Source organism: Beta vulgaris, chromosome 2, assembly GCF_026745355.1.
Source record: "Beta vulgaris subsp. vulgaris cultivar EL10 chromosome 2, EL10.2, whole genome shotgun sequence".
In the NCBI taxonomy this organism is placed as follows: Eukaryota; Viridiplantae; Streptophyta; class Magnoliopsida; order Caryophyllales; family Amaranthaceae; genus Beta; species Beta vulgaris.
The window spans coordinates 48,525,704-48,538,156 of NC_079203.1; the positions used below are offsets into that span (position 1 = coordinate 48,525,704).

The 12,453-nt window shown below is 36.3% G+C and overlaps 1 long non-coding RNA gene across 4 annotated transcripts in view; it reads right to left on the bottom strand.

The window, feature by feature from the left end:
- Positions 1 to 363: 363 nt before the first annotated feature.
- LOC104908922 (uncharacterized) overlaps positions 364 to 12,453 on the bottom strand; it is a 92,814-nt gene continuing 80,724 nt past the window's right edge. For all 4 annotated transcript variants that reach the window (XR_008968258.1, XR_008968263.1, XR_008968257.1 and 1 more), the window contains one exon: positions 364 to 997. This is a non-coding gene — a long non-coding RNA (uncharacterized LOC104908922). The remainder of the gene's footprint in view (positions 998 to 12,453) is intronic.

Consider the following 12,453-nt stretch of genomic DNA (forward strand, 5'->3'; position numbering starts at 1 on the left):
GGGGATAAAATCGTTCTAACGCGGCGAGTTCGCGTTACGGAACGGACAACGCGGCGAGAAGTACGTGAATTTTATTATGGCGTTCCGTAACGGGATTTCGCGGAACGGCAAATCCGAAATCCGTTACAGAACGGCCGTTCTGTAACGGAACGGGAGAGTTTTAATTCCATGGTTATGCATGCATGAACGAGAAGCCAAAAGCCAACAGTTGAACAATTATGATGAAAACGCACCACGAGCATATCCAAAATTTTCGCTGAAAATTCAAAAGAGCAGCCTCAATGCAGAATTTGTGTCCCAAAGGAGAAAAAAGACGCCTTGTATGTTAATGCAACGATAATATTCTACCATAATGCTGAAATGTGTAACCAACTAAGAACTAACCATAATACTTATAATGAAATGGAGTCTCTACAATCAGCATCAGAACTCAATAAAAAAGTGAGTCCAACATTACTATATAATGAATTGGATGAAGTCTCTACAATCAGCATCAGGACTCGATAGAAAAGTGAGTCCAACACTACTATTATGTATTTCGCAGACTAAGCTCAAGCCATCAAAGCAGTAGCTCGGAATATGTAATAGCTGCAATAAGTTTTACTTTAGTTGGTAGGCCTTAGAGCAAAATACAGAGCCTGAAGCACCACAAAGAATGATAATTTACAGATTCCTAAAATACTCAAATCAAATTAACAGAAATAACCAGAATACCAGACTCTCAAAACACCAACATCTCCGAATGCCAAAAGTATTCTAAGAAGTATCCAGAGGATCCTGGTGCATGACCCAAACACCATAGATAGCAAACTGAAGTTGTAACTTCAAATTCGACAGAACCTTTGGCCAAAACATACAGGTTGGCCATCATTAGGTGAGATGTAAATCTAGAAAAATCAAAACAAATTAGCATTTTTCAGATATGATGAGTCCATCTTGTCCAGCATGAGCATAACAACTCCAAATCACTCTCGCGAAGCAACAATATTTCCATTTCCTGTTCACAAATAAATTATTGGCTCGTCCCCGAAACAAACTGGTCATACAACAACATATACTAATGCACCATTTTTGTGGTTATGTACCCAGGCGGAATTGGGAAGAATTAATGGAAACTACAACACTTACCAACCTAAATGATCTTCATGTTCAAAGTAGCCAACAGAAATCCAGAACATGGGACTTCAAACCTCGCACCACAATTTCCTGGACTACCCAATTTATGCTGTAAGAACATAGTCTATCGCAGCTTGTTCATATACTCCCAAGTCATAACAGCACCAAAGACCTATCGGAAACCACGAAGATGCAGATCAAACAACCAATCAAGTCTTGGAAGAAGTTGAGATAGAGCAAGAAATTTAAGTGAGCACATCTAACAACCATGAGAAAAATAACATAATGGATACAAGCATTGCATACAAAGCCAATAACCATGACCTCAAATTTCATATTCGAATAAACCTCGTAAACGTAAAAAAATAGGTTTTTTTGCTATAGGCCTAGCAAATGAAAAATCGGGATTAAGATCTCCCCCCTTCAAAACCGGATGTGAAAGTTTCCCCTCACCCGGCTCATGACCTATGATTTAAATTACACTGACTTTCTTTAAAAGCATTTCAAAGCCATAGAAAAGGAAGCAACTAGACAAACGCTGGAATACAAATACTTGACCCAGATATGGAAGCGTAGGATGAAAGCACACACCTAAAGCAAGTATATCTGATATAAGAACTCAGGCATCCACAAGCATTACATGAAAAAGAATATGCAAGTAATTACATTAGCAATTAAAACAAACAACCAGCAAAAAAGCACACACATAATAAGAAGAACGAACAACTACACTTCTCAAATCTGCAGCAGATACACACATGGTCTCCAGCCAAAAGAACTATCGACCAATGAGAAAAACAGTGCGTTGGAATTCAGCTACAGCTCTTCATCCAACATCTTTCTCAAACATCAAGGAGCCTAACATCTGCAACCAAAATGAAGGAAACTGATTGAGAAACCCTTAGGTTGCTAACCCTCTTATTATTGAATTTTCATTGGTTAGGAATACATTAAAACATTATTTTTAAATCTCTTCTCTCCTCATTTATTATATACATATCAATATTTTATTCTAATGTGTCGAAGAGGGTTGGCAATCCTAAGGGTTACTCAAACATTTTCCCAAAAGGAACCATCAAGATGAAGTCCAATTTCAATGTGAATAAACTTAAATCTCCTCTTCACTTATGTAACACGTAAACAAGTGGGGATATAGGCAACGAAACAACATTTTTGAAACAGAAAACCTCCCACTCTAGCTATTTAGGCTTCGCTAACACAGAATTGATTAGGTGTTGGAGTTCTGGAAGTAGTGGGAAACCTCATATCCTAGAGGTTTCCATGCTTCATAGCTCACAAAGACACCGCAAGTGTCAATCAAAAAGATGTTAATACAGGAACGACCATGAAGCAGAGGAAAAAGACCAACCTCGTAATTCTGCATGTGACACAATTCAGGACAAAACCAAGAGTGAGAAATGGGTAAGCAAAGCTCCCCATATCAAGCAGTCTGTCACACCACCATCATATAGCATCACTTTTATATATGTTATTTCAAAAAGGAACCTGCTTAAGTAAAACTGAAAAAGTGAAATATATATATATAGAAGAAATAATCACGTCGCAAAATCACAGAAGTTGAGTAGACCAACCAGTGTCCTGAACCATAAGATAGAACACAAAGCCTGGAGTGAAAAGAAAGATGGCCACCTCACACCAGTAAACATCCAGTAACATTAAAATCAACACGCACCTAAAACAGAAGGACAAATTCAGAATATGCATGAGATATCCAAACACTAATGTAGTTATATATACCAAGAAGCTGTGGAAAAATTATGTAAAGCACCAGTACTTAACCTTGGGAGTCACCACTCTCATGTCTATGAATCCAAGGATATAATATGACAAACATACAGCTCATAAAACTAAAAATAAACTGCTTTCAGTGAAGACTACTCAGAGTTAAAAGAAAACCAAAACAGCAGTGGAGATAGTAATGACCCACAACCACAAGATTAGAACATGAACCTGATTCATGTTCACATAATAATATGTGCCAAGAAAATAGAACCGAAAGGATCAAGATGAGCGCGAAGCAGATATCTACTTGACAATGAATTTTGTGAGTTTCCGTACAAGAATGTACTAAAACAAGTCTCTAGAATAAAAGCTAAAAGAATAACTCCCTCTTAGATTGGCAGAAGACCTCTTCAATCATTAGAATACTAGACTGATGAGTGATAGTCACTAAAAAAAACATATCCCTAGACTACAAATTTAACCAACTATGGAGCATAGAACAGAGATCCATTTCATATAAGTGCCCTCACAAACTTCAGCATACATTAACAGGATATCAGAAGCGGATTGTACAGGAAGAATAGGAAGGAGATAAAAATCCTGAATCCTAGTGTACCTCCTAACAACGCGAAATAATGAAATTTCGCACAACTATATTCACTGCAATAAGCCACTAGCAGCTTTATTCAACCAAAACAAAGACACAGATAAGAGAATGTCACAGATGCATGCATAAGAAGCCAAGGCCAACTGAACCACAATTATTGTAGAATTTGTTTATCCATGACATATACCAAGAGAATATTCAAAGAGATCAACATCAACATGAAGCTAACACAGAGAATTATACACCAATGTTCTACCATATTGAAACATTAAACCTGATAATGGAAATGGATGCACTGTCCAGACTCCAGAGTCCAGAATCAGCATCAGGCTTTCAATAGCAAAGTGATCCCGAAGTGAACACAATATTTGCTAAAAGCTTATCCTCATCATAATCAGAACTTAGAACGAACTACAATGTTGTATGCAACCACTTAGGATCTCCACATCATAATATAAGCAAAAAAGCAGGAAGACAAAGTCCAATGATCTCATGGACAAACAAGCACCTCTATAATTTGTCAAGGAACCAACAGAAAAGGTGAACCAGCTAACTCTCACACGAGAGCTCCAAAAGAATATGTCAAAGTCTTTGTACAGCACAATTACACTCCACAGTGAACTCACATATAAATGACTGGCTCATCCAGAACAACCTGGTCTCACCGCACCGCAATGCTGGAAACATGTACGTGGGATAGAACAAAATGAGATACTACTCACCAATCCAAAAGGTTTCGTGTTAGAAATATCAAAGATCAAGAAACATAGGATTTTAAACCCATACCAAAAATACCCAGAACTACTCAATATATACAGTAAAAGCACATTCTATAAGAATATATGAGAGACAATAGGATAGCGAGACACATACTACAGGAAGTTTGAAGACAGAGCGCCTTACAAAGATGCAGCATAAGGGAAAAAGAAATCTTCTAATTGCTAACCAAAATATCCAACTCATGAAAAGGTAGGATACAAGGCACCACAACCACTCCTTCCCACTCCTTCAGCAGAGGAATCAACTGCCAAAGTGCTCATAACTATTTAGAACCAAGACCAAACACGACTATCTACCACAAATTCTGAAACATTAAACTAGCTTGAAAGATGACTGAGAAGTGGACTAAAGTACCAGAACTGAAGCCTAATTGACAAATGAAAACAAAATCAATCTGCAAAAATGAAAAACAATAATCTAATGGAGCATATGTACGAAAAGTACCAAGATAAAAATGGAGGCTGACAAGACAACTGGACACGAAACTCCTTCTACACTTACAACTGTTTCCAACAGTACATCCCTTAACCACCAAAATTTAGCAGCAATCAAATGCTTCATTACAACAAGAGCTAATTCACACAAAAACAAGAAAAAAAATCAAACAAAAGAAACAAAAAACAGAATTGTCAACGAATGAAATTCCTAACGTGAAACAAACCCTTGGAGAAAAACAATAAATCTAGTACGATACGAAAAATTATCAATCAATCATCCAAGCCAACGCCATAAATAATGATTTGTTGCCCTCCAAGGTAGGACCAAACCAAAAATAATGATTTGTTGCCCTCCAAGGTAGGACCAAACCAAGTAAAACTACTAACAACTTAAATATCAGGATGATGTCAATTACCAGTAAACCAATAAACATAAAACAAAGGACCTTTCATACTCAATATAGATCAAAATACAAAAATAACACAGTGACTGGAACCTGAAAGCATAGGATAATAGTATCAAAGCATACACCAGAAGTATGTTCATCTGACAATGCTGATATAAGAGCTCAAATGTCCACAACGAATCACATCCGAAATCCGAGTCGTATATTCAGTACAAGAAAATATAAATACCAACGGAAGAAGATATGTAGGTAGAGATATTAGTAACAACACAAAAAAGAAAAGGAACAAATAATAAGGAACTCTCCCAAATCTTTTCCTTATCAATCGAGCTGCACTACAATGGTGTCAAGTATCAAATCCAAATGTTTGAAAGAAGAACCACACAAATGACCCTCAAACATAAGACTCAACCAAGAGCATATAGATGAAAGAAAGTCAAGAAATATTACCGAATGAAGAGAAAGACACGTTAGAAGGACTTAGGGTATTGTTCTCCTTCAAACCTCCCAAATATCAAGGCTCCTTCAAACATCTGCAACCAGAAAAAACTGGAAAAAAAAAACAGTTCCCTTTGTAAGTTAACCCAAAAGGCTCCTCTTTTCTAGTCCCTATAACCCCAACTAATAATCTACACCGCCAGCATTAATCAAACAAAGGCTCATACAAGAATGAATCTGAAGAAGAGAAACATTTAAATCTCCAGAACAATATTAGAAACATAGCGAACTTGGAGGTTTCTGCAAAGACCAATTGAGGACAGACCTCCAAAACTGAGACATAGAAAAGCAAAAGCCCAATTAAGCATTATGCCACAAAATATCTGCTGAAGAAAAACCTAAAAGGGGAACCAAATGTTAAAAAAAGAAAGTAAAGGATAGCTGTCACAAGATCACAACAAGGCCACATGAGTGTAGGCTAATCAATGAGAGCAACCATAAGATCAACAGAGCTAGAAGCAGGAAAGAAAGACGCCAACACCATCAAGATCAACATGGGCCTGAAGCATAAGACTAAACTTGGCGCACAATAAAAAAAAATAATCAAAATGCGTACAAACTAATATAAAGTTATATACTTTGAAAAGCTGAGCAAAATTTCTTAATCCATCAGCATTGTAGCTCGATATCACCAATCTCATGACAAAGAATTCAAGGAATAATATACGGCACTTATAACTCAAATGACTATGGAGAACAAACCAGCTGGCAGCAACAACCAGTCAAAGCCAAAACATCATTCCAATAGTCATGATCCACAAACGTAAGATTATGACACATATCCGAGTCAGATCCACATGGAACTATGAGTGATATAAAACCAAAATCATCTGAGATGAACATGAAGCACAAAGCAGAGTCAATCTACAACTGAAATATCAAAAAACTATTCCCAAATAAGATACTAGAGCAGATCTCCAAAACAAATGATAGACAGAAAACTCCCTCTTTCAAAATCCATCATCGTGCAGCCAAAAGTTGATGACACTACAAAGACCATGTCGCTACAGTGAGGAGCATAGAATAGAATCCATCAGCACCCGTACTAATCCTTCACAACCTATGACCAACATGATATCTGAAATGGCAAACAGAAAACATGACATAAAACTAAACCCTAATTCTTTTGAACTTATATCTCTAATTATAAAAAGTTAGTATTAAGAAACTACATGATGAGACAAATCTAACATGATTACACATGACTATGTTATTTTTTAGGTATAGATACATTCAACAAGGTCAAAGTGAAAAGTGTCAAAAGTCAATATGGTACAACTAAAAGAAAACGGAATAGTCAACATGACAACCTCCATTTTTCCGACAGAGAAAAGGGACTAAAGGTATATCACACACACACTCGTGGTAATAACAAGCTAAAACCTAGATTATCCAATAAAAGGACACCAGCGAAAAAATGTCGTGCATGCATGCTTGAGAAGCCAAAAGCCAACATATAAAAAACTATATTCGAAGTGTGCCATTCTGAAATTCCCACTGAAAATTCAAGAGAATAGCATCAATGCAAAATGTATAAGACGTTCCACTAGACAATAAATAATGCTAATGCAACAATGTTCTACCATTGGCCATTGCTATAATGTGTAACCATAGTACTTCATGAAGAAATTGATGAAGCCTCTCAATCAGAATCAGGACGCAATAAAAAAGTGAAGTCCAATATTTATAGAACATTCTTTGCAGATTAAGTTCTAGCCCTTAGATTAGGAGCTCGGAATACGTTATAGCTGCACTAACTTCTTCTTTGAGTTGGTTGGCCTTCAGATGAAATATAGGACCAGCATGCATACAATAGTACATGCAACCACTTCGATCCTTAGACAAGTAAACATAGCAATATGAAATTGATGCAGGAGGACAAATCTAATGATCTAGGGACAAACTTTTTATTTCCTTCAAACTCGGAATCATTTTCTACCAACTAGAATAAAATGGCAATTTGCAGATACCCAAAGTATTCTGATATAATGAAGACAGAAAACCATGAGACCCTCAAAACATCAACCTCTTAAGAAATTCCAAAAGTATTATAAGAAGTATCTAGAAAACAATCAACCTGAGGCATGAACCAAACACCGCATCATAGATAGCAACTTGAAGTGAACAGAATAAACTTCAATTTTGAGAGAACCTTTCGGCCAAAACATACATGCTGGTTTTAGAAAAGAGTGAATCTACATAATCTAAATGAATTAGCTTTTTCAAATAAACCTCATAAGAAGATACCATCTAGTCCAGCGCGATTACACTCCAAAAAACTCCAATCGTCCTCGTGAAGCAGCGTTCAAAAATGAATTGACTTGTCCCTAAAATAACCGGGTCATAAACACCACTGGAAACATTTACAAATACACCATTTAGGTCATGATGTAAATGAAAAAAAAAAAAACACACATGCCAACCTAAAAAGATCTCCATGTTCAAAGTAGCCAACAAAAATCTAGAACAACCCCGAACCTACCATAAGTTCCCAAGCTCCCCAGCATATGCTGTAAGAACATAGGCTATCAAAGCTTGTTCATATATGCAGATCAAACTGAACCTTTTCTTGTAAGAACATAGTCTATCAAAGCTTGTTCATATATGCAGATCAAACTGAACCTTTTCTTGTAAGAGATTGAGACAGAGTGAGAAAACTCCTTATTGCAGAGAGGGATGCCTGCAAACACACACAACAAACACACATATACTGGTTCCTATAAGAGCTCGATCTAGCAAGGCAGGAATAACATAATTCAACATTATGCATACATTTAGTAACAAAGACTTCCTATAACTTAAATTTCAATTACAGACTTCCTATAAAAAAAAATTCTAAAGCCATGGAAGGAGTCCTGCAACTATGAGATCCAATATAATCAAACCCCCCCCCCCCCCCAAACCCTTTCGCTACTCCCATCTTTCCTGCTACGGCCCCCAATCCTAAAGAAATAGTATCTGAAACTCGTATCCCAAAATGCACCAATGTCCAATAACATCTCAAAAATCATTAGTTAAAAGAGAAACAATTACCATAAGGAAAATCATCCAAAAAAATGGATTCTCACAATGCATATGCTTACATAATGACCTATAGAATGTGTGCTGCACTTGACTAAAACATCCCTGAGAAGAAAAAAGAAAAAAAAAAGAAGAGTTCACTACAAATTAATATACACCTCTAAATAAATCAAAGAACTCCAAGACAACACAAAGGAACAAGAGAGTATCAACATGGGCCTAAAGCAAGAGGGATAAACTTGGAATCTGCACAACAAATAAATTTACTGAAGATGCAAACAAGCTAATTAAAGTTATATAGCCAAGAAGTTAAGGGAACAACCTAATCCATAAGCATTGAGCTCCATCACCAATTTCGTGTGAACAAATTTAAAGATATAAGATATTGTATGACACATATAGCTCAAAAGACTATGGTTAACAAAGCAACTGGTATCAAAGACAACACGAAGTTCAGCATCAGCTGAAATATCAAAGAAAATTTAGAGTTACCATACAAGATACTAAAGCAGATATCGAAAAGAACTGATAATATACTAGAGCACATCTCCAAAAATATAGAAGACAAAAAAACTCCCCTTAAATCAACACAAGACCTCCCAAGATCGATCATCGTGCGCCAAAGATGATGACCCAACAAAGATATATCGCTGCAGCGAGGAGCACAGAATAAAGCATCAGCACCCGCACAAATCCCCTCAAAACCTATGACCAACATGACTTCAGAAATGGCAAACAGATCATGAAATCATGACATGAAAGCAAACCATAAATTTTCAAGCCAGATATAGTATACGTTCCTTTCAGTTAACAGAAAAACCTCCATTTTCCTGACAGGGAAAAGGGATTAACTAACACTATATATCACACACAACACATTCATAATCATAGCAATGAGAAGTTATCAGCTGCATCAGCCAATAAAAAAACCAATAGAAAAGATGTCATGCATGCATGAACGAGAAGCCAAAAACCAATAGTTAAACAATTATGATCAAAACGCACCACGACCATATCCAAAATTTTCGCTGAAAATTCAAAACAACAGCCTCAATGCAGAATGTGTGTCCCAAAGATATAAAAACGCCTTGTATGTTAATGCAACGATAATATTCTACCAAAATGCTGATATGTGTAACCATATACTTATAATGAAATGGATGAAGTCTCTACAATCAGCATCAGCACTCGGTAAAAAAATGACTCCAACATTACTATAATATATTTCGCAGAGTAAGCTCAAGCCATCAAAGCAGCAGGTGGTTATATGTAATAGCCGCAATAAGTTTTACTTTAGTTGGTAGGCCTTAGAGCAAAATATAGAGCCTGAAGCACCACAAAGAATGATAATTTACAGATTTCTAAAATACAAATTAACATAAACAACCAGAATACCAGACACTCAAAACATCAACATGTCCGAATGCCAAAAGTATTCTAACCAGTATCCAGAGGATCATGACCCAAACACATAGATAGCAAACTGAAGTTGTAACTTCAAATTTGACAGAACCTTTGGCCAAAACATACATGCTGGTCATCATTAGGTGAAACGTAAAAGTAGAAAAATCGAAACAAATTAGCTTTTTTCAGATATGATGAGTCCATCTTGGCCAGCATGACCATAACAACTCAAAATCACTCTCGCAAAGCAACAACATCTCCATTTCCTGTTCAAAAATAAATTATTGGCTCGTCCCTGAACGACCTGGTCATACAACAACATATACTAATCAACATCTTTTTGTGATTATGTACCCAGGCGGAATTGGGAAATATTAATGGAAACTACAACACTTACCAACAATTTCCTGGACTACCAATTTATGCTGTAAGAACACAGTCTATCACAGCTTGTTCATATACTCCAAGTCATAACAGCACCAAAGACCTATCGAAAACATGAAGATGCAGCTCAAACAACCAATCAAGTCTTGGAAGAAGTTGAGATAGAGCAAGAAAATAAAGTGACCACAGCTAAACACCATGAGAAAAACTGCACATACATTTCTTCAAGCAAAGGCAAGAATAACATAACGGATACAAGCATTGCATACAAAGCCAATAATCATGACCTCGAATTGACCAATGATTTAAATTACACTGACTATCTATAAAAGCATTTCAAAGCCATAGAAAAGGAAGCAACTAGACAAACGTTGGAATACAATAACTTGACCCAAATATGGACGCATAGGATGAAAGCACATACCAGAAGCAAGTATATCTAATATAAGAACTCAGGCATCTACAAACATCACATGAAAAAGAATATGCAAGTGATTACATTAGCAAGTAAAACAAACAAACAGCAAAAAAGCACACACACATAATTAGAAGAACGAGCAACTACACTTCTCAAATCTGCAGCAGACTATAAGATATACACAAGGTCTCCAACCAAAAAGAACTATCGACCAATGAGAAAAACAGTGCGTTGGAATGCAGCTACAGTTTTTCATCCAACATCTTTCTCAAACATCAAGGAGCCTAACATCTGCAACCAAAAGGAACCATCAAAATAAAGGCCAATTTTAATTGAATGAACTTAAAACTCCTCTTCACTTATGTAACACAGAAACGAGTGGGGATATAGGCAAAGAAACAACGTTTCTGAAACAGAGAACCTCCCACTCCAGCTATTTAGGCTTCGCTAACATAGAATTGATTAGGTGTGGAGTTCTGGAAGTAGGAATGGGACCTCATATCCTAAAGAGTTTCCATGCTTCATAGCTCACAAAGACACCCTGTGTCAATCAAAAAAGGTTAATACAAGATCAAACCATGAAGCAGAGGAAAAAGACCAACCTCGTAACTCTGCATGTGACAAACCAATTCAGGACAAAACCAAGAGTGAGGAATGGGTAAACAAAGCTCCCCATATCAAGCACTCTGTAACACCACCATCATAGCATCACTTTTAAATATGTTATCAAAAAGGAACCTGCTTATGTAAAACTGAAAAAGTGAAATATATATATAGAGAAGAAAATAAATAACCACGTCACAAAATCATAGATGGTGAGTAAACCAACCAGTGACCTGAACCATAAGATAGAACACAAAGCCTGGAGTGAAAAGAAAGATGGCCACGTCACACCGGTAAACATCCAGTAACATTAAAATCAACATGCATCAGATATCCAAACATTAATGTAGTTATATATACCCAAGCTGCGGAAAAAATTATGTAATGCACCAGTACTGAACCTTGGAGTCACCACTCTCATGTCAACGGATCCATAATATAATATGACAAAAATACAGCTCATAAAACTAAAAATAAACAGCTTGCAGCGAAGACTACTCAAGAGTTAAAAGAAAACCAAACATAATATTTGCTGTTGTAACTAGTAAAAGCTTATCCCCATCATAATCGGAACTTAAAACGAACTATAATGTTGTATGCAACCACTTAGGATCTCCGCATCATAATATAAACAATCAGCAGGAAGACAAAGTCCAATGATCTCATGGACAAACAAGTGATACGTGTCGTTTACCGTATACAAATTAATAATTTATAATACCTATCTTATTCCTTCAAAAATATTAACAAATAGTAAAAGGGTAAAAAAGGGTCGATCCCACGAGAAGATTATTAAAATTCATAACTCTCAAAGTTAGCTCACAACGAAGATAATAAACTATTATGCATATAAAGAATATGACTACTAATATATACATGATTTACTACTATGAACATAGAATGGGGGGTGTTTGGAATAGTGTTGACTAGTAACTGTAATATTTATAACTACTAATAATATACTAGACTACTATGTACAAGTGACAAACAAGCAACCAACAAAAACTCAGGTTCGATCATGGATAAATTAAACAC